The sequence below is a fragment of the Rattus norvegicus genome, chromosome 7 (genome assembly GCF_021556685.1).
Source record: "Rattus norvegicus strain SHRSP/BbbUtx chromosome 7, alternate assembly SHRSP_T2T, whole genome shotgun sequence".
NCBI lineage: Eukaryota > Metazoa > Chordata > Mammalia > Rodentia > Muridae > Rattus > Rattus norvegicus.
This window is the reverse complement of record NC_141540.1, coordinates 134,589,247-134,616,790: the sequence shown is the minus strand read 5'-3', so window position 1 is coordinate 134,616,790 and position 27,544 is coordinate 134,589,247. Positions and strand designations below refer to the sequence as shown.

General features: G+C 43.8%; 1 long non-coding RNA gene across 3 annotated transcripts; it reads right to left on the bottom strand.

Moving 5' to 3' along the window:
• Positions 1 to 273: 273 nt before the first annotated feature.
• LOC102553542 (uncharacterized) lies at positions 274 to 26,914 on the bottom strand. Of its 3 annotated transcripts, none has more exons than XR_015624966.1 (4): positions 26,591 to 26,914; positions 4,374 to 4,567; positions 2,804 to 2,925; positions 274 to 1,068 (listed from the first exon to the last, which is right to left on the bottom strand). It is a non-coding gene; the product is annotated as an uncharacterized LOC102553542 (long non-coding RNA). The 3 variants fall into 3 exon arrangements; XR_015624965.1 differs by lacking the exon at positions 4,374 to 4,567 and adding an exon at positions 20,689 to 20,824 and having other exon boundaries at positions 910 to 1,068; positions 26,591 to 26,782; XR_015624964.1 differs by lacking the exon at positions 4,374 to 4,567 and having other exon boundaries at positions 275 to 1,068.
• Positions 26,915 to 27,544: the final 630 nt, after the last annotated feature.

Below are 27,544 nucleotides of genomic sequence, written 5' to 3'. Positions count from 1 at the left end.
CTTTCTTTCTAAGAAGGGACGTAACAGTCAGCAGGCTCAGCTATGGTGATCTTGGTGAGCAGGTCAAGCCCAACTCCTAAAGGTGGTGGCAGTGCAGCTCAGAGGGTAGCCCTGTGCAAAGTGGCCGTGGGGGTTAGAAAACAGAAGACAGACGTTATGTTCCCAAGAGTGGAGCGGAGAGAAGGCACAGATCAAACTGGACCTGGAGTACGAGGAAATGTATTTCTTCTTGACTTAGAATTCTCTTTGTTTCAAGGAGAACGAAAAGTGAATAACGAAACTGGAAACAGACTTTTATTTCATCCCTAAAACTTAAAAAGTAAAATGAAAACTTAAAAGTATCTAGGAGAACAGATTTCTCAGAAAGTAAAACCCCGTTGTACTGAACTTCTGAGAACTTGCACTGTTTTTAAAGAACAAAATACCTAGATCGTGGAGCCCCTATGGAGTACAAGAGCCTGACCTTCGGGTCTAGATATTCAGCCAGTTATCTGTGAGACCTCTCCATGCTGACCAGTCCATATGAGGATGCCCAACCTTGAATCCTTTGTCCTTAGACAGTCAAAACTACCTCCACAACATTCACACATGCACACACACACACACACACACACATCACACACACCTACACACACCACACACATCACACACATACACATAAACACACATTAACACACACATCACACAAACACACAGATCACACACACCTACACACACCACACACATCACACACACATCACACACATACACATAAACACACATTAACACACACATCACACAAACACACACATCACACACACATATCACAAACACATACATCACACACATATACACACAACACAAACACACATCACACCCATGCACATAAATACATACATTAACACACACACAGAGTTCTCTCCACATTGTTACACCTGTGGCAGCTTCTGTGGGACAGTGACTATTTCTCAACAACAGAAAACCAGAGTCAGCTGGATCTCTCCTCTCGGCAGTCTCTGAACTGGCTCTTTGAATTCTCTCCATTTCCCACTTCTCTTCTTTGCTCTCCTCTATCAGGTCTTCTTCATTCTGGAAGTGACCAGAACATTATTAAATATTATTAGATTTCTTAAATATTATTAGAGCAGATTAACCCCGTCTTGCTCTTCACCGAATCAGCTTCTTTGATGCTTAAAAATCTCTGCAAATTATAAGGACAACCAAGGCACTGTACTGGTTCAGTCACTTAACCCTGTCCCAGTGCCTGCAGTGTAAATGTCCTCACAGAGTCTACTACGGAGAAATTGAAGTATTCATTTATGTTGACTGTCTTGGGCAATCCTATCAGGACATATTTATGTGACTGTCTATAATACTCAACTATCTATACCTCAAGTGTGGAGACTGAGTCTTTTTATTGACATAGCCTCATTGCCTAACTGAGCGCCTAACATACGAACTTAATTTAATATGACTGACCAATCACCCCTGGATCCAAACATGTGAATAAAGATAATATTTTTGGAGGATCTATTCTAGGAATGTCCACATGCCTTGGCTACGGTGCCTAATAGAAATCACTTTAAAACAAAACATTCAGGATCTGAGGAGATGGTGGTTCAACTGATAAAGTGCTTGCCACACAAGCATGAGGACCTGACCGACGTTAGAGCCCCAGAACCAATGTCAAAGCAGGGAGACATGGTGACCAACTGTAATTCCCACAGTTAGCTTCACACGCACAAGCGCACACACAAATATGCACAAATACCACACATATGCCAACAACCCTCTTCAACTCTTTAACCCATGGATGGATGACACTGCGAAAGATAGCATCTAGGTACACAGCCCAAAACGATGTCCCTACTAGAGTTCCTGCTGCAGGACAAGATTGTGCCCACTCTAACATTATAAAGACGGCAGGTAATTTGAGAAATTTGGAATTCACTGGTGTCGAGATATTATCGATCAGTCCGTGGCTCTCTATGGCTCATCTCTAAAGGCTCTGTTGAGATGAGTCCAATGTTTACTGCACTGAATCAACAGCTCTAACTCCACTACTGAATGCTAACAACACATCACTAAGGAACAGCCCAGCTCACCTGACTCCCTGTGGCAGTCAGCATTGCTCTGGGAACATTTAAAGGTGCTGTTCCTAAACCAAACAGGATAGGCATGGCATCAGTCAGCTCCTGATCTCCTTTATTACAGGCCGTGACTGTGTAATAAATTCTTTAAATGCTCCCAGCATTTCCTTCACCGGCTTTAAGGATGGCTTCTTTCCTGCTTTGACTTTCTGAAACGTCTTTCCTCTCTCAGTCTTAAGGCTGAGGGAGACATGGGAGTTTTTATGTAAGTTCACCAAGACAAAACAAGTTAAAACTTACTAGCATGGAGGGATCCTTTCAGGCCAAAGACTCAGCCACTGGAGTCGATGCGATAGCAAGAAATGCCAGTTCCTCCTACAGGGCTTTGATTCGTGAACATGTTCTGTGAAGGGGACACTCTTGCTCCACTCAAAAATCCAGTCCTGTGTTTCAACAGGAAGATCTCTCTTCACTAATAGAGTCCAACATTTAGCGAAACCCCTCGAATGGGATTTTCTGTGACAATGGGGAAACTCCCCAAAATGGAAAAAAAAGGTACCCTATAAGAGAAAACTCTACCCAGATACTTCATAAGAGACCGTGTGGCACGTCATTCACTAAACTTTCACTCGTGAGGACCGTGGTGTATTTAGTCCATCTCCTGCAGCACACTGTGCAAGCCACATTTTATTTTAATTCCACTTCAGCAGAACCCTTGACCTGGAATTCAGTACCTGCACCCAGGTGTTACTCAGCAAGCAAAATGAATGTTCGATCTAGGAGAAGACACAGGGGAAACTGAACACGTTGCCAAGCGAAAGAAGCCATCAGAAGGATGCATCCTATGCAGTTCCACCTGGAAGACATTCGAGAAGAAGGCAAGAGAGCTCAGTGGCCAGGAGGAAATGGAGTTGAGCTATACAAAGCACAGACACTCCTGGAGGGACAAGCACCACAAATGCAAGGTCATTCATTACATATGTATGCATTTCTCCCAACACACAAGATGTTCAATATCTTAATTTAGAACTCTATGGCAGGTTGGTCTCCTCTCCCCTTTCTTTAACATTTTCCTAGAGATCAAGACGGAGGCAGGACAGAAGCACCTTGAAAATGAGAGGGCGTAAGAGGAGTGGAAAACTCAAATCCTATCAGTATAGTTGAAGCAAGTCAGGCAATGGCTGTTTAAGACCTTTCTCCTTTCCCAGCTGAGAGCCTGAAATTTTCAAAGCATCTCAACAACAGCAGCCCCATTTCCAGTAAAGGGCATGTCTTAAGCCCCTTGGGCAATCCCAGAGGCTCCTGGTTTTACCTTATCAGGTTGTTATCCCTTCTGAGGCATCTCCAGAGCCATCCCATAATCTCCTTTATCAAAAATAAAGGAAAAAGCTTCTTAGCAATCTCTGGGTTGTAACGTCAGAGCCACCAAGATAGGATCTATCTCTACTGCTAAGGCACTTACTTGTGACTCTTCCTGAGAAACACACATGTGTGCTTGGGTAGGTCCCAGCTCTTCTGCACGTGTCCCTCAACAATTCCTGTGTTTAAAGTCTAGGTTTAAAAGGTGTTTTAATAGGCCTCGATTGCTTTGAGAAGCCCATCCCATGTTCTCGGATGTAGTTTCCTCTTTCTCTAAGGGCTCGTCTTTCTATTTAAAACAAAACAAAACAAAAAAAAAAAAACCAAAAACAATAGCAAAGATCTCTAACTCTGCTCCAGACTGACTTACCCGGAAATTTTTTTCCCACCTAAAACCAAAGAACCTAGATTTATGTGACTTGAAGCCCTTGACATTGATAGCGTCGGGGTGCGCCTTTGTCTGCGTTGCTCTGACAAACCTCGGCACCCCCTCTACGTTGGAGAGGCAGCCCACCATTGAACTCCATTCTAGCCATGTGAATCCACACATTTGCTCCCTTAGGGACACAAGGTAGCCCAAGTTGACCTTGAACTCAAGATCATATAGGTTTCACCACTAGGATACTGCTTTTCCCTTACCTGTGCACTGCTACACACAACTGGCGATGGGTGTGATAATAGTGGTGACGGAGTATGTGGAGGGCAGGATGGGAGATGGAGGAATCTCTATTGTGATTTGGTTTATTTTTTTGTGAACCCCGAATTGTTGGAAAAAAAAATAGAGTCGGTTAATTTAAAATGTTAGGTCCTAGTCCTCTGCAGCTGGTTGTGCAGGGGGAATCTGTTCCCTCTTTTTCTAGATCATTCCACAGCCTTTTATGTAGAGAAGAGTCTTAGAATATCTCCCCAGATTTCTACCCTTAATTGCAATAATGTTTCTCATACCTGGTCCCACACAGTCCGAGTATAAGAGCCAGGGCTAGAGTAAGAATAGCTCAGGCTTGCTTGGTTCACTCCCTTTTCAGAGAGCGGTGCGTCTCCAAAGAGCAGTTGTAATGGGATTCCATTTGAATCCATATAATTGTTGCTGCAGTGGTACCAAACATTGCATTCACAAATACAAAATTCATAGAATTTTGCTGCAGAGGGAAAAAAAAAACAACTCTTAAACCAAATAATACAGATTTTCCCAGCGTGCCACAAATGTTATCAGGGCTGCACACACCGTTTCTCAGAGTCTATGCGCCCATCGTAGAGCCAGATGCACTTTAAATCAAGATGAAACCCTCAAAGGCGGGCGGGCTTTCTTCCACCCTCCACCTCGGGCTCACTGCAGCACAGTGAGCCAGCTCGCTGCTTTCTCCCACACTTCTCCTGGCTTGTATTCAGCTACAGAATAAAACCTTATTTTAGTAAACCATAAAATTAACCGAAACTCTTAGATGCATCGGAACTGCATGCAGCGGTTTCAAAAAAAAAAAAAAGTATTTTTTTTCCCCTAAGAGATCTGAGTATAAGCAAATTTGAGCCAATTCCTTAAGAGTTTTACAAGGTTGCATCTAATGCCTTTCCCAGCAGTGCAAACTTGATGTTGCTGGTCTCTCAGAACTGAGAGAGTGGAGGCCCCCTCATGAAAGACAGCAGAACACTCAAGCTGTTTTACATGGGCAAAGATTTCCTAATTATTTCCCCACGTGTCCTCTGATTTTGTAGCTTTCATTGGAGCAGGTAGGGTGGAGCCCATTTCCCCTCTGGCAGGCCTTCTGCCCTTCTCAGGTAATAAAACTCGGACCTCCCTGATCGAGGCGCTCCCTCCATGTTTCTCACTGTGCAGCAGCCCTCCCGAGAGCACAAACACACAGTTACTGTTATGGGTTCCTTCTTATGCGCACAATGCAAATGCTCTCCTACCACGCATGCGCGGTCACGTAGGCGATTTTTTTTTTTCCTCTACCATCAGAGATTTTCATAGCCAGGAAGCACAAAAGTATAATGGCAGTGTTCTGAAGGTCCAGGGTGTGAGGTACAAACCAAATGCTTTGGTTAGACGATTGTTTATCTTCCCTCTCTGGTACCAACTGTCTGTGAATAGTTAAGGGACCCAACAACTCTACCTTGAGCTTGTAACTTCTCTGTGGCATTCTTGGACTCCTCGGGAAAGAGCTGTCGCCAGTGCTGGCAGGCAGCTCTGGGAACGGGTACCCCAGGTGGTCCACACCTGCTTCCTAGCCAGTAAATCAGCAGCTGTTATTCTAGGACTCGGTCTGAGTGGTTCAAATTTGGTTGGTACATTTCCATGGGCCCATTTGTGGCGCAATGTTTATAGCTCAAGACCATGTGAATTGCTCGTATTCAGCATACTACCTTCTACAGCCTAAGCCCACTGGCCTAGGAGGGGCACGGTCCCTGTACTGTGGACTCTCCCAGACACCCTACATCAGGAAACTACCCCACAGACATACCCATAAGCTAATATGAGAGAATCAATGTTCCGTTTTTCAAGGTAACTCTGGTGTATGTCCAGTCCACAAACACCAATCAAGACAATTTGAAGAAGGCAGCTACAGACATTTGGAGAAAATAAATAAAGGCGACTTGAGTCAGGTTAGATTTTGTTGTTCTTTAGTTTGGGTTTTGACAGTGGGCCGTCAGTAGGGCTTCAACGGGGGATTACTTCACGGGTGTAGCCCGTGGGCAGCAAGCATAGGAAATTCCAGCACAACGGGATCCCCAGAAAGCCACCACAGCTCACAAGTATACTGTTTGAGAGTGTCATCAGGTGCAAGGCCGTTCGCAGGCTGATTCCCCTCTTCTGAGAAGCTGCCCATGAAGGGGGAGCAGAGAGGAGGAGACTCCTCCCCAGGTGGAAAGGGATGGAGTCCGGGGAGCATGTGACAAGGTGTATCACAACTGTTACCATGTTGGAATAACGGCAAGTGGAATTATTTGCTGACGTATCTGATGGTTGCCTTGGGCGTATCATCTGTGGTATAAATAGTAGGTTCCTATATAAAGAAGAGGGTAGGGAGAGGGAGAGTGGTAGGAAGATAGGAGAATTAGCAGGCTCAGAAATAGCAACTGTGGAAGTGAAAAGAAAAGGAAATGAGAGAGATGCAGTAGCTTCCGGAAACCGAGGCTCTGTGACTCCCCACAGGCCAGATGCACGGATCAGAGGAGGTTATGGGGCTTCTAAGCCATCTTCCTGTTTGTAAGAAAACTGTAAATAGTCTACATCAGGAATTAAGTGGGGCAATATGGAAATGGAACTCAGAGCACTGTCTGAATTATAGGTCAACGATTCTAGCCCTGGTGATAAGTTACAGGAAGTGCTGGAGGCCCAGGCAACAGCTATTTTAACCCTCCCAAACACCTCTTATCCAGAAGAACACAAATACGTTTGGTTCTAAATTTCTTACTCTCCCTAAATTTAATGTGTGCTCCATTTTCTATCTGTTCCATTGATTAATTCATGACCAGCTCCTGAAATATTCTAGCGCACAACAGATTTGAATGAATTCTGCCGAGGATGTTAAATTAACAGCAGTAGACTTGGTATGCTCTCGAGATGTGGGTCACGACCCCTTTGGGATCACATGTCAGATATTCTACACATTTACATTACATATTTACATTATAATTCATAACAGTACCAAAATTATAATTATGAAGTTGCAACAAAATTATTTTATGGTGGGGGCCACCACAACACGAACTGTATTAAAGGGTCACAGCATTAGGAAGGTTGAGAGCCAGAGCTCTAGACTATATCCTCCTTGAAAGGCAAAACTGGTGTTTCTAATCCTATATTCGCAAGATCCAGAGGAGACTGGACTCAGACAGCAATCAATACAGGTCTGATTTCCAAATGATTAAACAAATGAAATCATTTGACTTCTCCCAGCCTAGGGCTCCTTGCTTCTAAATGCTATGTGAAGAGGATCCAGAAAACTGGGCCTGGTAACACTTGCCTGAAACTCCTCCTACACAGACAAGGCATTGTGCTACAAAGAGAGTTCAAGGATGGTGTAGGCAACTTAGTAAGACTGTCTCAGAACAAAAGTTACAAGGGAGCTAGAGGTGCAACTCAGTAGCAAATACTTACTTCCATATTCAAAACTCTAGGTTCAATCTCAAAGGAGGGAAAAAAGAGAGGGAGGGACAGAGGGATAGAGGGACAGAGGGACAGAAACAGAGAGATGGTTCTAAAGCTTAAAGGAAATGACAAATTTAAAGCGCTCAATCCAAAACCAAACACATACTGGAGGCTTCTGGTGGCTTCCGTTTCCTGTGTCCTGGAGAATAGCAACCATGGATGACACACTCAAGATCCAGTGTCGTCTCACTAAGCCAGTAAATTGGAGGTTTGGAAGAAAGGAGAGGTTGTTCTTACTCCCTAAATCTATATTCCCATTGGTGGTTGCTTGAATTAGGATACCACTGTAGGCTCCTATATTTGAATAATTAGTCACCAGTAAGTCGAACTCTTTGAAAGGATTAGAAGGATAATAGGGGAGTCACTGGAGGTGAGCTTTCGATCTCAGCTAATTCTTTAACACCATCTCTGCCTGTGTGCCACCATGCTTCCCATCATGATGATAATGGATTGAACCTCTGAAATTATAAACAAGTCCCCAATTATTCCTTTATAAGAGTTGCCACGGTCAGGGCATCTCTCTGCAGCAGTAGAACAGTGGCGAAGACACCAATTCTGTCCTCTGTACCTCTACAAGCCTTGGTTTATAGGTGGCCATGTGCTGTCCATGACTTGCAACAAATTTTTTCCAGGCCTCAAATCTTGTTCATTTTAAGTAACAACTCTATTCCTAATTGTTGCAACCGGTTTCCCCAGTGAATTCTCAGTTGCCTCATAAAAATCCCAATGGCAGCAAACTTCCCAAACTCAGGCAAAGGTGGTTACTCCCTATATTCAGAGCAACATTGTAACCAGTGACTGCTGTAGGCCTCTGCCTCATCATTCAGAAGTTAGGGGATCTTGAATGAGTTTTGTTCTTTTTATATATTTTGAACTAAGCATACACACACACACACACACACACACACACACACACACACACCACAGGACCAGAATTCTGAAAACTGGAAATCTTTCAAGCCAAACTGCAACTGTATCAACAAATACAAATTAACCTTCCTTATCTTGGCTAGGTCCTTTGTAGACAGAGTTAACCTAAAGCCCAGTGCTATGGAGTCACCTCCTCTGGAACTCTAAGCTACACTCATTCCTTCAAGCCTCCCAAGTTATGAGCCATAGATAGATAGATAGATAGATAGATAGATAGATAGATAGATAGATAGATAGATAGATAGATAGCTGGATAGATAGATAGATAGATAGATAGATAGATAGATAGATAGCTGGATAGATAGATAGATAGATAGATAGATAGATAGATAGATAGATAGATAGATAGATAGATAGATAGATAGATAGCTGGATGGATAGATAGATAGATGGATGGATAGATAGATGGATGGATAGATAGATAGATAGATAGATAGATAGATAGATAGATAGATAGCTGGATAGATAGATAGATAGCTGGATAGATAGATAGATAGCTGGATAGATAGATAGATAGCTGGATAGATAGATAGATAGCTGGATAGATAGATAGATAGATAGATAGATAGATAGATAGATAGATAGATAGATTGAAAAATAATAATTTTCCAGGTGTTGTCTGATTTCTCAGTCTCCATCAACCACTGTCTGAAAATTTCCTGATCAGTCATCTATAATTTCTATTTTGATTGACAAACCCAGTTTAACATTCAGCCATTTCTCTTGTATATGACCTACTATAGTGACAGGAACTGTATCCCACAAAGGGATGTGTCCAAATCCTCACCTCCAGCACTTGGAAATGTTAGAACTTTTGCAGATGTAACTACTAAGTTCAGAGTGAAGCCATCTTAGATTTAGTGCAGTTCCTGGGCCTAGTGACTACTATCCTTGTAAGGAAAACGTATGTCGGGGTTGGGGATTTAGCTCAGTGGTAGAGCGCTTGCCTAGCAAGCGCAAGGCCCTGGGTTCGGTCCTCAGCTCAAAAAAAAAAAAAAAAAAAGGAAAACATATGTCTTTCTTGACCTGGGTCTGAGAGGTCTTACATCCAAGATACAAAGGGAAGGGCATGCAAAGAAGGGGGAAGAGAGCTGAGAGAGCATTGCCATGAGCCAGGGAACCACAGAGCCATCAGAAGCTGGGTCAGACATGGAAGGGTTCTCCCTGAGCTCTAGAAGGTAATGTTGTTCTACTGAAAGCTTAATGTAGGATTTGTACATCCAGTGCTTTGAGAGAAGACATTTGTGCTATTTTAAGCCTCCAAGTTTATGGTGATTTATTATAGCAGCCACAGGAATTAGCAGGCTCTTTCTTAGTTTTCGGGACAGCCCTCATTTTCCACTCCCCTCCCACACAGTCAGTCTCTCCAGCTTCACTGACTCTGCTCTCCTTAATCCCATAATGGAGCGTTCCTGCAAAACTTTGTTCTTGGCCAATTTTACACAGCCTGGACAGTTCTCCTGAGTTACACAATGTCTTGCAACACTACCACATCTGTAGCGGGCAATAATTCCTAAGACTCTTGTCTTCTCTGAGAAGCCAAGCACCTCTTCCTGGATCTCCTACAGTCAATCAAACTGAGTATGTTGAAAGCCAAAGTCAGGACTCAGCTCCACAGATTTCTAACTGTAATTTTGCTATAGTTATGAATCGTAATGTAAATGTTTGTGCTTTCCAATGGTCTTAGGTGATCCCCGGGAAAAGGTCATTTGACACACAGGGGTTGAGATCCACACAGGTTGAGAACTGCTCATCTAAGTCAATCTCATCTGTCTACCACTCCAAGCCCAAAAGACTGCATCCTTGGTGCCGTGGTCTCTCTCAAAGATGTTTCTTCAACACTCCTCATTTTTCCATCCTCAGAGCTACAGGATTTACTGTGGTCCCTAGATCTGGAGACTAACATCTCTATTCACAACTGCTGCTGATTCTGCCCACAGTGCTGTAACACTCACAGAGGCAACCACAATTTTTTGTTCGCAAAAATTACCTTGAAAATCCAAACACTTCTCCTTTTTGCCCCTCAATGTTGACATTTTTGCTGGAATCCTATTGCCCAAGCAGTGGCTCTCAACCTCTTTGCTCCCTGGTGTGAAACAGAGATTGATTCGGAGTTCACAGGTCTACACAATTCACTATAGACTTGCCCCTGTTACCCCAAAAGAGAACATATCCACGCACAAGTGAGGTTCTGGGGAGCTTGCTGACAGTGGACTGCCTCCTTGTTTCCTGCTTCAGCAGGAGTTTTCTCAACTGTAGATTTGCTCTTCTGTTTTACCTGCCATGCCCTTCCAAGCTACTGCAGCTGCATTGCTCATTAAGATTCTCCTTCAAGAGTTCCTTCTCCAATACCACCCAAGCCTCCTCCAGACAAGCTGCTTTTGGCTCTATCCTATGCAGAACTTTCTGCACAGACACTTAACAACCTAGTTGGCTTGAAACAACAGAACCTTGTGTGTTCACAGACAGAAATGGCAATTGTTAAAAATCAAGGGGCCAGTAAGCTGGGCATTTTTCTGGAGACCCTGGGCTTTTTCTTTGCTGGTTTCCAGATTCTTTGTATGATTTGCCTTCTTCCCAGTTTGAAACAGCCTCACTGTGCAGCCTGAGCTGGCATCTATCTTGAAGTCTTCCTGCCTTAGACTGCTCAGTGCTAGGCTTCCGTGTGCCTGCAACTGAACTTGGTCAATCCTAGCTTTTATTGTTATTCTATTCCCCAAACCAATGAATACTGATAAATAATACTAATCACGTTAATATGCTTTGGTTTGGGGTATAGCCACAATCTCTGACCCCCCACTCTCACATGCCTTCTTTCTCTGTGCCTCTGTGTCTCAAATTTCCCTTCTTCCTCTTCTAAAAGGATTCAACTGGTGGTTTAGGGCTACCCAGAATCGAGGGTGAGTTCATCAAAGAGATATTTACCTTAACTACTTTTGTAAAAATCTTATTTCTAAACATGTTTACGTTCACAGGCTTACTTAGATTGTTGGAGACAATTCAATGCATATATATACACATATATACACTATTATATGTATTATTACATATGTGTAATATCTACTAGTCTATGTAGTAATAAGTTGTGCCTGCACCTACCTCCTGAACCAGATTATAGGCTCTTTGAGGACAAGAAGTAAGTTCCATAATTTTTTCTTGCCTGTGCTCCACAGTTTACAATAGCCCTAACACCTAATAAATGTTCAAGAAACAAGTCGGTGAAGAAAAGAAAAAATTAGTAAGTTCCAAGAAAAATTGGCCATTTCCTTTCCATGAGGCTCTTCTCAGCCTTGAGACTTCCAAGAACCTTTCATACCGATACCCTTAATGAAAACAAAAGACAAGTCCCATCTACAGACCACAGAGGGTGGGGCCGAAAGTCTCCTGTCTGTCCCCTGAGCTGAACACTGGACAGCCTTCTCCTGAACTGTTAGGTTGGCCTAGAATGTGGAAACAGAGACTGAGGAGGAGCGTCCCTGCTTTAAAATTCAGCAAAGATGGGTTTTTAAAAGCTGCTTCCATGATGCCATTCTCCATAGCCCTCGTTCAAAAAGAAGCAAAAGAAGCAAGAGCTTGCCTGGGTCATCCTTCAACAGATACAGTTCCCAGGTCCTCGACCTGCTGCCAGCCATGCAGGGGGCCCAGGAAGTCCCTTCTAAAATCTACAGCTCTTGGCCTAAGGCAGAGCACCAAGCTTTCTAAGGGCTCCTCTGTGTATTTCTGAAGTTCAAAGATAAGCATCACTCTAACTCTCAACCAAAAAGCAGTGGATCCCCAGATTAATTACCCTGAGAATTTCCATTTACAACTGGATAGCTAGTAATTATCCACATCTTCCCTCTTCACTCGGGACTTTCAGACTACTTATGAAAGGCCGAAAAGTACAATTGTGTCTCACCATTGCAGGATTAAGTTTCATTTCTTATCCCAGAAAGAAGTCAAAACAAACAGGAGGGGGGGAGAGAGACACCTCTAAGCCATGCATAGTTAAGGATTTGGTTTCAGATCGATGTTAAAAGGCAGGGATAATTAAAAACATCATATGATTTGTGTACAACATAAAGGCTGCACCGCTAACTGAAACCATAACTGACCTAATTCTGCTGAACGTTCCGAGGAACAGGACAGACATGCACAGAATGAGATGTAACACGAGCAGTGGATGGGCCACATTTTCCCCTTCGGCTTCAGAACATTTCTCAGCCCAGGGACAATGCCAGCAAGTCACTCTGGCGAGTGCAGACCCTCAGAGGGCCAGCAAAGGCTTTCTCCACATCAAAAAGCCCACAACCTTATGCCCACTTGACCCAAACAGATTTTTTTTGTAAAGTCAAACCACGGCCTCTCAGAGAACAATAGAGAAAGATGATTCAAAATCTATCCGTCAGGGTTGGAGTGATGGCTCAGTGGCTTAAGGCAGCTATGCCATTCTTGGGGAGAATCCCTCAAGATCAGTTCCCAGCAATCACATCTGGTGACACACAACAGTCTCTAAGTCCAGTTCAGGGGGATCCTATGTCTTCTTCATGTGAGTCAAGTGTCTCTAACTGCATGTTGAGATGGCATCCGTACCTTGACTCCCCAGCAGCCTGTTGCACCTCCATTGTCTCCTCTTTTCGGCTGTTGTTCCATGGAAACCTTCTGGTGAGAAGGGTGTGCTTGGTGATTATCCCAGACCATCTGTAGGCCTGAAATCTACCCTGGCATTTTTTCCTTTGCTTTGTCCAACTTAGAAATCCTTCTTCGAGCTCTGCTTTGTAAGAGGTCAGACAGACTGCACTGTCTTCTTTGTGTGTGTGTGTGTGTGTGTGTGTGTGTGTGTGTGTGTTTGCGCATGTGCTCACATACATGCTCTTGTGTTTTACTGAATCTTGTAGGCAAATGTTAATGGAGTGATGGAGCCTGGTTAATAGTGTCAAAAAGAGTCATTACAATGTCAGGAACAGCAGGACTGGGGGGAATCTGAAGAAAATTCTTGTCCACAATCAATATGGCTGAAAACACCAGGAGATTGGAAAATCTGCCTCTGACACATCTTATCTCTACCTAGTCAGCTGCATTATCTAAGGGGCTTATCGTCTGCTTGCTTTTAAGTCAGGGCTGGCCCTGCATGCTTCATTCTCGGGCTTCAGCAGCAAAAGCAGGAAGGATGCCCTCTGCAGAGGTGAAGGAGTTTACTGTGCATACGCACAGCTCTTTTATTAGGAAGGTGCTGTCTCCACGGAACTGCAGATCAGAGCAGTAGTCCGTTAGCCTGGTGATACATCACCTGTGTGTGACCCTGGGCAGTCAGGCCAGGCTTTGGCCAAATTATCCAATGGTTGCCATGGTCAACACTCTCAGGACAGAGGAAGTAGGGATTGCAAAACCTGGATTTCAGAGGGTTTCTAAGGCTAAGTAGCTCATCAATGGAGAGCAACTCTCCATGAACGGGACTTTTGTCTTTGTTTTTGTTTTTCAGAAAATGTCCCATAAGGGATTTCAATAAAAATTGATTTACCTAGGACAGACATTACCAGACAGTGGAGGACACCACAGTGAACAGAAACTATGCTTTGGCAGTGGGCCCGGGGAGCAAGACTCATAAGCAGTCTGTCACAGTCTTGGAAGACCAAGTCTAGAATGTTCCCCAGGCACTGCTGGGCCAACAGCCCAACAGGCCTGGGTTCTACCCAGTCCCCAGCTCACCACTTCTACTCATCAGAGACAATTCTAAATCTCATCATTCTTAACAAAATAACAAGAATGGCTCCTGTATAAATTCATTTTGGAAAAAAAAATAGTGAGAAAACGTATTTAAAGCACCCACCATAGGAGACATGCAATTAAAGCTATTTTGGTTGCTTTAAACATGAGGCATTAGACTAGTGGTTCTCGGCCTCCCCAATGCTTCAATCCTTTAAGACATATTCAATACCTCGTGTTGTGTTGACCCCCGACCGTAAAATTATTTTCATTGCTACTTCATAACTGTAATTTTACTACTGTTATGAAGTGTAATATAAATATTTGCTCGGCAGGATATCTGATAGGCTACCCCCAAGGTAGTGTCAACCCATAGGTTGAGAACCGCTGCTTTAAAAATTAAAGATGAACACTGCCTCCCCTCCAAACAGGACAGCTTCTGCCGTAAGGGAAGCTACGTGATCCAGGTCTCAAGAGACCTGATCTCATTTATTCATTTCTCTGCTGTGCTGCACTGATTCTCGTATTGTCTAAAAACAATTGTTTGATTTTACTCTTGACCATGTTGATCCTGAGCTCAGGACAGGGTCAAGTAGGTAGTCCACACGGTGTTAGTTGAAACAGCTGAGGCCAAAAGATCCATTTCTATGGTAGTTAAACTTCTCTGCCAACTTTATGGGATTAAGCTTCACTGGAGTTTAGTGAAACGTATCAATAGGTATGTCTTAGTTAGGGTTTTACTCCTTTGAGCAGGCACCATGACCAAGGCAATTCTTATAAGGTCAACATTTAATTGGGGCTGGCTTACAGGTTCAGAGCTTCAGTCTATTATCATCATGACAGGAGCATTGTGACATCCAGGCAGGCATGGTGCAAGAGGAGCTGACAGTTCTACATCTTCATCTCAAGGCCACTGGGAGAAGACTGTCTCCCATGCAGTTCGGAGGAGGGTCTCAAAGCCCACCCCCCACAGTGACACACTTACTCCATCAAGACCACAGCTCCTAATAGTGCCACTCCCTAGGCCATGCATATTCCAACCACTACAAGGTATTTCTGTGAAAATGTCATGAAAGTGGATTAGCTGAAAGGGGGAGACCCACACTGAATGTGGGAGACGCCATCCCACAAGGTGTGAACCGGAAGGAAGGAAGGAAGGAAGGAAGGAAGGAAGGAAGGAAGGAAGGAAGGAAGGAAGGAAGGGCAACAGGAAGCAGGCATCTTCATCTGTCTCTGTTCCCTGGCCTCTGACGTAATAGGCTCTTCCATCACTTCCTTTACCCGACGATTGATCAACTCTAAAACCGTGGACAAAACTGTATTCTTCCTCACTTAGGTGTTTGCCAGGTGTTCTATCACAGTGACTAGGAACTAATGTAATCAATACCCTTCACTTATCTCTTTGGGTCCTTGTTTTTCTTTGAGTCTCATTCTCACATATCATCTCCTCTCCCAAGATCTTTCTGGGTGTCTTGGCTTTCTCCCAGTCATGGCAGCCTTGGGATAGCCTGACCTATTCCATGGCAGCCAGTTTCCTCCAGAGCTAGCATTCCCGGAGACAGGAAGTGGAAGTCTTTAAGACTTGAGCTGGTCATAGTGTATTGACGAGTCACAGGGCCTTGCCTGACGAAAAGGAAGCAGGTTGCGGATGTAAACCCCATCTCTCAATGAGAGGCAAAGCAGAGACACCTTTCATCTCTCACAGATGTGTGGGGATATCACCAGCAGAGATGTAGAAAACCCAGTGCTGGAGCACAGTCTGTGGAGATGGAGCCTGGAGGCGCATTCAGAATTTCTTTCTCCCAGCTTAGAGTGTGAGGCTTGCAGGTGGGAGGGGAGAAGGCTGGAGCTACCTCCTTGCTTTGTTGAAAATGCAAAGTCATCTGTGTAGCCCGAAGAGGTGTCATTTCCTCGCAGAAAAGGAAACCGAGCCTCTCATGTAACACTTCTCATCCTGGAAATGCTTTAGATATGGATGGGGAAGTCTTGTGGTCAGTAGGTACAAGGGAAGCTGCTTTTGGCCATTCTTTCTCATTCTTCTGTGTTCATAGAGAACCTTTGTGGGCTCTTTGCAGTCCCCTGGGCCACACCGGTGAGGGTATTTGTTCACTGTTGATGTTTCCTCTTGACACCATATACGTTTTCTCACCTGAGTTCCCATCCAACTGTGAGCAAAGGCTAAGCACCCATCTTCCCATCTCCTGCTGCCAGCACCCGCCCTTCCCACTCTGCTTCAAGAGTAGTTTCTGTTGCTGCAAAATGTGATGGCTTATATGTAGAAGTTATATCCTCAAAGGACTTTCTCATGTTGAAGCATCATAGAATAAAGGCAAACACCACAGTATACAAGCAGCAAAGACCATGCTGGTCCAAGAGATGAGCCTTAGACATCAGCTGGTCTTTAGGCTATCACATGATCCTGGGTGATCTCATAAAAGCTTTGCAAACACACACACACTCACACTCACACACTCAGAGAGAGAAGAAGAGACAGAGACAGACAGAGACAGAGAGTAATTAAGATACAAATTTAGAAGAGAAAAACATTCTTTGAGCAACTTTGAAAAGGAAGGCATATGTTTTAGGGGCGTGACATATGTTGACCATATAAATGAGACAACTACTAAGTCTAAGTGTGTCCTTTCTTTCCTGCTTGCCTTAAATGATCTTGCAGAGGACTGAATCAGCGACCGGTTGCCTGACTTAGCCACTGTCCCTCCCACCCAGTCCTCCATCCTTTTAACTATCGTAGCTAATGAGTTTTGGACTCAGCTTGGCACTCTCGGCCAGTCAAATGCACCCCTTTCCTGCTCAACCCACCCTCAGATTTTCCTTAGTGTGAGATCATCCTGAGTGTATCATGGAGAAAGTTATCAGAGGCAGAGGGAGGGACAAGAGCCAGGCTGCCGGCCCTGGTGAGCCGCCCTCACGTCGTCCCACACACTCTCTCTGACTTCACTATTTTGCTGCGGACTCATCTGTCATCTGCTCCAAGCACCCTCATAAATAACACCCAAGTTAGCTCAATCAGACCGTTAGAATTGCTAGCTAGCACAGAGAGAATGGCCCGAAGAAAATTCCCCATCGATGCATTACTTTGTAGAGCAAGAACTACATTTAAAAACGTATCTCTCCATGTCACAGAGACAGGGATCCTGATGCCATAGTGACAAGTTCCAAAGAGAAAGAAGGCTGCAGCCTTTTTCTTTCTGAAGATTTTTTTTTCTATTTTTAATCATGTGCATTTGTGTGCGTCTATGTGTAGGTGTGCACACATAAGTGTAGGTGTTCCAGAGATCAGAAGAGCTCATTAGATCCCTGGGAACTGGAGTGAGGGTGGTTTTGAACCATCCAGCATGGTTATTGGCAACCTCACTTGGGTCCACTACAAGAACAATGTGTACTCTTAATAGTTGAATTGTGTACCCCTCTCGCCCCTGCCCTCTTAACTATTAACAAAAAGGAAAAAAATCACAGGAATGTTACTTTAAATAAATGACTCATCCCACCTCCTTGATTACAAATGGCCTGAGAATGTCACAGATTTCTCCAAACTCAAGGAAAGAGGCTACAAGTGAGGATTTTAAATCAAGTCAAGGAAGACAGGGAGAAGTGGCCAATCATGAGAGAAAGAACATGGTGTGCTTCCCAGGGTCTTTCTGACCCACAAGGAATGTTTACCCACTGTTTTGTACATGAAAGTAAATGCCTACTGAAAATTCACTGTAAGAATAAGACATTTTGGGGCTGGGGATTTAGCTCAGTGGTTAGAGTGCTTACCTAGGAAGCACAAGGCCCTGGGTTCGGTCCCCAGCTCCGAAAAAAAAAAGAACCAAAAAAAAAAAAAAAAGAATAAGACATTTTTTGTGTATTTTCTTCTGGGGTCAAATTCATGCCTTCCATAAATAGGTAGCGACAATGCAGATAAAAATGTGTGAGTATTGAAGGATAATGAAACTTTAACTGTAAAAATATGGCTTTATTAACATACAGGCAATAGCCCTGAACTGCTAAAAAAAAAAAAAAAAAAAAAGACAGTTCCTCTTTAACCATCAGAGAGGAAACTGGCTTACAGAATGCCAATTATACAATTAGGAAAACTATAATAATGTTTGCCTGTTTTGCTTTAATAACTGTGTTATTATTGAAACAAAATAGTACTTATGTTATCCTCACATCGAAGCCAATAAAAATTATAAGGCAGCTGATTTTGTTTAAAATGTCTATTTATTACAGATTTCTTTTAGATTTAGCCACCACAAAAATGATTTTATGGACTATAAATATGGATGACCAGATAATTCAATACCAAATTATCTTAGCCAAATCAAATCATAACATATTTGACTTTTAACTGCCACATAAGTAATTTCTCTTTAGCTGGTTTGTTCCCCCCCCCCTAAGCTTTCTTGATATATTCTGACAGTTGGCTGTCTAGCTTTTGGTCAGTAACCACAGTCATGCGCAGTGACATTACGGAATGCATGGGGCAGAAGCCTTGCAGTGAAGCATAAGACATGTGTAGGGTTAAGGAGTAGGACCAACAACGAGCTGGGGCACCGTTGGTTGTGGCAAGCTGATGACAAGCTCATAGAACGTAAAAAAGACTTTTCTGTTTTTTGGGGTTCTGTTCTTGTTTTTGTTTTTGTTTTGTTTTGTTTTTACCGGTGTCTGTTGTACTAGGTTAACCCTCCCCTGTAGAGAGCACAGGAAAGACTGATCTAGAAAGAAGATCCATTATGACAGAATATCCTTTCTTCTCTCTGCCCAGCGACCTGTGATGAGTCCCTAAGAAACATCTAACAAATGGTAGAAGGAATCAGGAGGTGTGGCTCTTCCGTGGCCAGTCCAGCTCAGGAATGATGCATCTCAAAGGCTTATGGGAACAGTCACAATCTCCATAATCCCCATCTTAAAGTATTATTTGCTACAAAAGTAGCCCAACTCATTGATTCATGACTGCTCTATAATCTATTCATCTCTTCTCTGAAAAGTGTCCCCTAGATTTTATGAACTGGCATGCCTGTGTCTGAACTTATTCCTTCTTTTTCTTCTTCAAAAATCACTCATTATTCAGCCATCGAGATGTCTTGTCTTCTCACTCTCCGCTCTCTCTAGGTTGAACCGTATCGCAGTGTGCCTCGCCTGCACACACATGATGTGTGTGTCTCCCCGAGTTCTATCATGTCATCTCTGTTGGGACAACTAAAGAATCTGTGATTGTGTTCTTCCCACCTGATACCCCACCCAAAGGTGCTTTAGGTATTTTTGTTGTTTTGTTTTGTTTTGTTCGGTTTTGTTTTTATAATGTTTTTTGTCTCGTCAAATGACAATGCTACACACAAGTAACTCTTGACAAGATCCGCGCTTTCATTTTCACTTTTGCATTCAATATCTTGAGAGCATTTCCCCCCTCTATTTCCTACACCTCATCCAAGATAGCATCATCAGTCACTCGCATTGTTACTTTGCCTTTACTGTATCCACTACCACACTAAGAAAACCCAGGATAGAGTAGAATTGTTCCCTTCAAGTTCAATCAAGGCTATATAGCCAAGGAATTAAGTAACACGTTCAGCTTGTCAAGGGCTCCCAAAAATGTATACCAATACCTAAGACTTTCATTACAAGTATCATACACGATCTATGCATCAGACAGGTCTCACTCTGGTCCTGGATAATTTATTTCATGGCCATCATCCTTAACCTTTCCATTCATCTCGACTTACAAACTCCCCGGTAAATTGTTTAATCATGTGGTGGTTTGAATATGCTTGGCCCATGCAAAGTGCTACTATTAGAAGTTGTGGCCTTGTTGGAGGAAGTGCATCATTGTGGGAATGGGCTTTGAAGTCTCCTAGTGCTCAAGCTCTACCCCCTGTGGGAGTCAGTCTCCTCTTGGCTGCCTTTGGATCAAAATGTAGAACTCTCAGTTCCTTCTCCAGCACCTGGAGACTGCCAGGGACACACCCATGCTTCCTACCACGATGATAAGGGGCTGAACCTCTGTAACTGTAAGCCAGCCCCAATTAAATGTCGCCCTTTATAAGAGTTGTCTTGGGGGGCTGGGGATTTAGCTCAGTGGTTAGAGCGCTTACCTAGGAAGCGCAAAGCCCTGGGTTCGGTCCCCAGCTCCAAAAAAAAGAACCAAAAAAAAAAAAAAAAAAAAGAGTTGTCTTGGTCACGGTGTCTCTTCACACCAATGGAAGCCCTAACTAAGACAAATCATAACGATCACATCATGTCCCTCCTATCTGTATGGGATAATATTAATCATATTAATTGAAGTGGAGGAATCTCCCCACTGCGGAGAGCACCACTCCATGACTGAGATCTTGTACTACATAAATGGAAAAGGAGCTGGGGCCAAGCATTAGCTTGCATTTATTTGTTTTCTGCTTCTTGACTGTGAATGCAGTGTGGCGGGCAGCTTCAGTTGCCCGCTGCCTTCACGTCTTTCCCATTCTGGGCTTGAACTTTATAAACCCTTACGTCTTAAGTGACTTTTATCAAAATACTTCATCATAGCTCCAGGGGCAGGGGGAGCTCAGCAAGGGCCCGAACACACTTCCCTACGGGCTGTGATAGAGCTCATGTCTCTCTCTGTCTCCGCCTGCTCAGAACCAACCTGAAACAAGAACCCCCGTGGGGTTAATTTTTGTGCCACAGTACTTCAGAAAGGCATGCTGGTGTGGTGGACTTCGGGCTGTGTTCTGGTTGGCTTTTGTCACAAACCTAAACATATCTTGGAAGAAGGAGTCTTAACTGAGAAAATGCCACCATAAGAAGGAACCATAAGCAAGCCATCAGGGTATTGTCTTGACAAATGATTGATAAGGGAGGGCCCAGCCCATTGAGGGTGATGTCATCCCCAGGCAGGTGGACCTGGGTTTATTAAGAAAACAGACTGAGAAAGACACGAGCAAGCCGTTCGGTGAGCATCCTTCTTCTGCAGTCTCTGCTTCAGTTCTTGCTTCAAGTTCCTGCCCTGGCTTCCTTTCAGGATGAGATGTAATCAAGACATACCAGCTGAAGCAAACCCTTCCTTCTCCAAGTTGCTTTGATCGTCTTGTTTTATCACAGCAATAAAAGCCTAAGACAGGCTGCCAAAAGCAAAAAAACAAAACAGAAAACAAAAAAAAAATACCAAAAAAACAGAAACAAACAAACAAAAAGTCGGATTTAAGCACCTGCTCCATCACTTGCTAGTTGAGGGACTTTGGGGGATGCTTCTTAACCTTGGAGATTATTAGAAGTTTGAGGACGACAATATAGATCATCAAAAAGGACGATGTGCTGTAACTTAAGATGCCATCACACTTTAGAGTCTGGGAATTTACCTTCAGGCCTAGATCTGTTGCTTGTAAAACTGAAATTTCTCTGCACCCACTCACCTGAACTTCATCACCAATAAAACAAAAGACAATCTTTCCTACGTCACAGAGGGTTAAATCCACTCAGGACGGGTGTGTGATGTAATGATTGGCAGTGAGGCGAGACTGTGGGTGGTGGGGTCGGGGGCTAGGAGTGGGAGAGCAAGAGGCACAGCAATGAAAAACAAAACAAACTAGGAGAAGGGGCAGAATATAGCACACAGTTTCTTGAGCAAATGAGGAAACGGGGGCTCACATATTTAAATACTTGCCCCCTAGTTGGTGGACTATTTGGGAAGGACTATGAGGTACAGCCTAGTTGGAGGAGGTATGTCAAGAAGTGGGTTCTGAGATTTCAAAAATCCACACCATTCCCCATTCCCACCCATCCCCCCTCAAGATCTCTCTCTCTCTCTCTCTCTCTCTCTCTCTCTCTCTCTCTCTCTCTCCTCCCCCCTCTCTCTCTTCTCTCTCTCTCTCTCTAGCTCTCTCTTTCTCCCCCTCTTTCCCTCCCTCTTTCTCTTTCCCTCCCTCACTCCCTTTCTCTCTCTCTCCCTCCCTCACTTCCTCTTTCTCTCTCCCTCCTCCCTCACTCCCTCTCTCTCTCCTTCTCTCTCTCCCTCCCTCCTGTTCATGGATCTGGATGTAAGTTCCCAGCTGTTGCTACAGCACGGTGCCCACCTGCCTGCCTCCTGCTATGCTCACTGCGATGGGTTGTTGGAGAACGATTCTAATCATTGATTCAGTCAGGAAATCTCTGTGTCCATATGCTGAAGGTCCTTTTTCCCAATTGGTTTTTGATTGGTCAATAAAGATGCCAATGGCCAATGGCTGTGCATAGGGCAGGACACTTAGAGTTGCACAGGTAGGACCCAGAGAGGAATGAGAGCTTCACCAGGACTCGGGAAAGAAGAATGGATGGCAACCGCACAGGAGATAAAGCCAACCAACCGTGTGAGATTTCAGGTACATGGCCACTGACCACTTCTCTAGTTGGGCCTGGGGTAGCAGGGGAAGATTTAGGAATGCTCAGCCTTTGAGGTAGCCAAGGCATTTAAAAATAAGCTAGTGTGTGTGTGTGTGTGTGTGTGTGTGTGTGTGTGTGTGTGTGTGTGTGTGTGTGTTTCATTGTGGATGCAAAGATAGATAGACCCTGGGCAGTGTACACATGCGATCAACTAGGAGCCAAAGTGGTGTGGCCAAAATTCTCCCAACAGTGAATTCTAATCTTCTGGAACTGTAAATCCTCAATTAAAGCCTTTCTTTTATAAGTTTCCTTCATCATGGTGTCTCTTCACAGAAAGAGAAAAGTAGTGAAGACAAACATGGAAAAGTACAAAAAGTGTAAAGAACCATCACTACCAAGGAGACCAGGCTGACAGACTGACAGAATCCTCCACAGGATCCTGGAGCAGAGAAAGGATTTAGGCAGCAACTACAGAAGCATGCGTAAACTACAGACCCCACTAACTGTTGGTCAGTACAGCCCTATCAATCACAGCAAATAATCTGCACCAATAGCGATAAGAGGGGAGAGAAGGTCGTATGTCCTCGCAATTTGTCTACAAATCTAAAGTAATGCATACTTTTTTTTTCTTTTTTCTTTTTTCCCCGGAGCTGGGGACCGAACGCAGGGCCTTGCGCTTCCTAGGCAAGCGCTCTACCACTGAGCTAAATCCCCAACCCCATACTTTTTTTTTTCAAAAGTGACTTTTTCCCTCAAACTGGACTTAGGTCTGACAGAGAAGGCGCAAACCGTTTATGGGTAGGCCAGATAGAGTTTTGGCTCCAGCACTAGCTAGCTGTAGGACTGGCCTCAAGTAAGTTGAAAGGAAAACAGAAATAAAAGGAGGATGTGACTGGTATGTCATCGTAGAGGAATGGCGGAGGGGAAGGTTTATTGTAGATAAAAGGGAGACGACAGCCAGAGGTAAAAGCATCTGGCTGCCTGCTGCTGGGCTCCCAGAGTGGATGTGACCAGCAGACTGAGTCAGACCATGTAAGGAGAAGGGGGAAGAGGGGAAAGACAGGAGCCAAGAGGCCAGAACATCAGGAGACCAAAAAAGGCAAAAATGACTATGTAGCCAAAATGGCTGGGTGATGTAGGGCCCAGAGGAACTGACAGAAGGAAAGCCCACCCCAACACCTGGGCTAGAAAATTTAGGGTCAGGAGAACCCTGTAATAGGTAAGGACTAAGGGATGCTGGAAGAACCTAGCAGCCAGAATCTGCTTTAATATGTTGGTGAGCACCTTAGCTGGCCAGTTGTCTCAGGTTTGAGAGCTAACATCAGTTTGGAATCATGAGGTATCTTTATTCTTCTCTAAAATGGGCAGGGTATGCTGTACAGTTTGCTAAAAGGATTGCATGTTTTACTGTGTGAACAAGGTGAGCACGCAATAAGAAAAGTTATTATTTCTACCCTTCTCATTATTATTAGTTAAAGTTGTATCACTTAGCAAATGACAAGTAACTAACACACATCCATTTCTTTACCTGCTCTTTTGTGTATCTGCTCTTGGTACCGCATGGACACACTACCTCAGAAATCGAGAGACTGCACGTCTCTATACAAACCATTTAAGACAAGCATAATATATACTGCACGGCATAAAAATCACAGTGACACTCAAGAAATGCTCAACAATCTTCCAAGTGTCTGGTCCCTATGTGTCATTAGCTGACTTCTGTTCCTTTAATCTTTCTCAACAAAAGCTGGAATGGCCTCAAGTTTTGTCTACTCATGGTCACCACATGGTCAGGATCTCTACACCCCACTGGATAAAGGAGGCAAAATAGGGTATGCGGAATAATACATTACCAAGCCCACTCATGAGATCTGAATGTAAACACGGCATGGCAATTTCTTTAGAGCTCACATTCTACCAGAAGTCTTAAGCGTAACCCCTGTATTACTCAAAATAAAAGGGACATACAAGATTAAGAAAGTCACATTCGATATTCTTTTGTTTAAGAGAACACACTTTCATGTAAACACAAAATATGCTGTCAACTCATTCTTATTATACCTATTAATCATATCCTACAAAATATACATGAGCCAATGAAAAATACAAGTTGGAAGAGTTCATACTCCCCCATCTTAACTCTGGTACTTAAAATCCTCAGCGTGACTCTATTTTCTAACAAAAGACAAGATTTTGCTGGTTTTGTTGCTGCTCCAGCTCTACTAACTCAAATACAACTCTATTTCCTCTCATTGTGCCACCTCTGGGAGTATGTACAGACTTAGAATAACACCGGGTCTTCAGGGACAGAAAAGCACAAATGTGCAAGTTGTCTTCAAGTGACTTATTCTACAGCAGAGGGAGTGAAACCTGGAGATAATTATTACCTACACTTGCCCAGAAGACAAAGTACAAGAGGGACGCTAAGTCTAAATTCCATTTCAGTACCAAGGGGATTGAGGAACTGGTCAACAAGATGTGGTACAACACCTCCTAGAGAAACAGGAAGAGGATCCAAGGAGGGACCCAAGAAGTATCAGAATGTTCCTGAAATCTGTAAAGGTCATCATGCAGTTTAGCCCTAACCATTAATTAGTTAAATTTCACATCAGCATCTTTTACTAGTTATTAAACTATTTAAATTGCTTATAAAGGGTATATCTCGACTTTGTGAAGGTCACCCCATAGGATTCTTTCTAATCTAGTGGGATAGCTAGGTGACACCAAGCACTCAATGCTGCTATGACTCCTGGTGAAATTCTTTTGTGGAGGAAATGTGCAATGTCACTGCTGGTCCAGGTTCAACATTTGTTTGTGTGAATTACTCAACATGACTCAGAAATCTGACTTTTAGAGAATGAATACCATTGTGGAACAGGCATGGCACGCTCACCAGAGTGGCCTTGTTTAGCAGGATGCTTATAAACTGGAAAAAAAACTAAAGAGTTGTCTTCACAAACACAGTGCTGGGTGGGGAATGGGGATCAGTGTTCTCATCCTCACCTATCTAGGATTACAGTTCACACAGAGGTTCAACTTTGAGTTGCAGGATATTTTAATTAGCTAAAACATAACCTTAGACAAAAATTTTAGTAAGCCACCCCCCCATACTTCAGTTTTTCATAGGCCAGTCTAAACCAATAATTTTCAATGTGTGGGTTTCGACCGCTTTGGGAGGGTCTCATGGCCATTTCACAGGGATCATCTAAGACCATCAGAACACACAGATATTTACATTAAGACTCATAAGAGTAGAAAGATTACAGTTATGAATTCTATGCCAAATTAATTTTGTGGTTGGGGGGTCAGCACAGCATGAGGAATTATATTAAAGGGTGGCAGCATTTGGAAGGTTGAGAACCAACTGCTCTAAAGTGTCAACATGGACCAAAGCTCTAGAAACTTCTGAAACCGCATGTTTGGCGGTTGAATCTTGGGAATTTTATAAGATGTGTTTGGAGAGTGTTGAAGATTTCCAGGCTTCTAAAAACCATGAAGCAAGACGTGAGTATTAGGAATTATTCAACTAGAATCTAAGTAGTCTATAAAAGCATGCTGTTGTCTTTGGGATAGCCTAGGGTAGGGGACTCTGGCTAAAGCAAAAACGCTGGAGACAAGAGTCTTAACACTTTCCAGCGTCCATGGCCCCATACATCACCCAGAACTTGGCACAACAGGGATCACTGAGCGTAACTGATTCCCATAAGAGTTCTGAGCTGTGCATACAGGGTTTCTAACCAGAGTGCTATTCCCTGTTGCTCCTGCTAAGATAGGTCAGTTCCTGTACTCTGATAGCCTGGGACACGGGGATATTCCTTAGCAAAAAGGAAGGAAAAGGCTAGCCCTGAGGTTTCTCTCCTCTCCCATGGTTTTTAATGAACCTAATAAGAAACCAAAGGAAGGCAAGCATAGATGCTGGGCCTCTCAAGCACTGTACACAGAGTATACTCTTTCCCCAGCCCTTGCCTATCTCACCTAACCCCACCAAACAGTCATAGCAGAGAAGCCCGCGGCACAGCACTAAATACCAAATGCTAAGGGTAATTGCATTTACCTTGACCTGGGCACTGTAGAAGATTGTATTCTTGTTCAAAAACCTTTTCTCTTCTTCCGTGAGGGAGAATGGTATTTCCCTTCTTCTCAGGAGGTCAGCTTGACTGCGTGGTTTGGTTTGTCATGAGGTATAAGTGGAAGTAATTGTTCTGAGGAGCTTTGAGAGGCAGCCTGGGGCTCCATACTGTGGCTCTATCAAGAGGATTTCAACATTCCGTTCAAAACTTGCCCTACACCCTAGGTCTCAGAGGAGGAGTCAGTGAACTCCTCCCTATGCCGACCAACAGAGGACAAACAACATCAGGACCAACAGAGAACAAATGACATGGGCAAGAAAGTAACCCTTGGTTAAAATAAGCTGCCAAAATCTGAAAGCACATCTTTGTACTGCGGCAAAAACCCAGCCTACTGTATCTGATACAAACATACATCATAAAACCGGGAAGTGTGCTGGATGCTATAGTACAAAATTAAATCACGTAGACCCTTCCCTTGGGATGTTCCAGTTACGCACGCAGCAGAACATCATCTGAATTAGATCGTGACAGACTTAGCATAGACTGACTCTGGTAAACGTTCTTCCAGGAGGAAGTGCGTCCGAGCGGAGCTGGTGGGATTACATCATCATGGTGTGTAAAGGATGAGCCTGAGCACCACGCTGCCTAGGGGAATCTGCACTGTATTTGCCATTCGCTGCTTCATGCTCAAAGGTCCCATGCCCGAAGCTCCACATTTCCAAGAATAGCTCTGCTGGCTTGTTGCCCCAGTGACACTATTGGCAGGTTTTCCTTTTATCCTCGAGTCCCTTCAGTGGTAATAAATCGTATTAAGAGTAATGAGCATAGAGCCCACCATCTGCTAAGAATGTTCAGCGTGCAGACACCATGCTGGACAGGCTGGGGTTATCAGACAGGCCGTGTGCAGCAGTCAGACTAAATGTTCTGGTTACACCCCA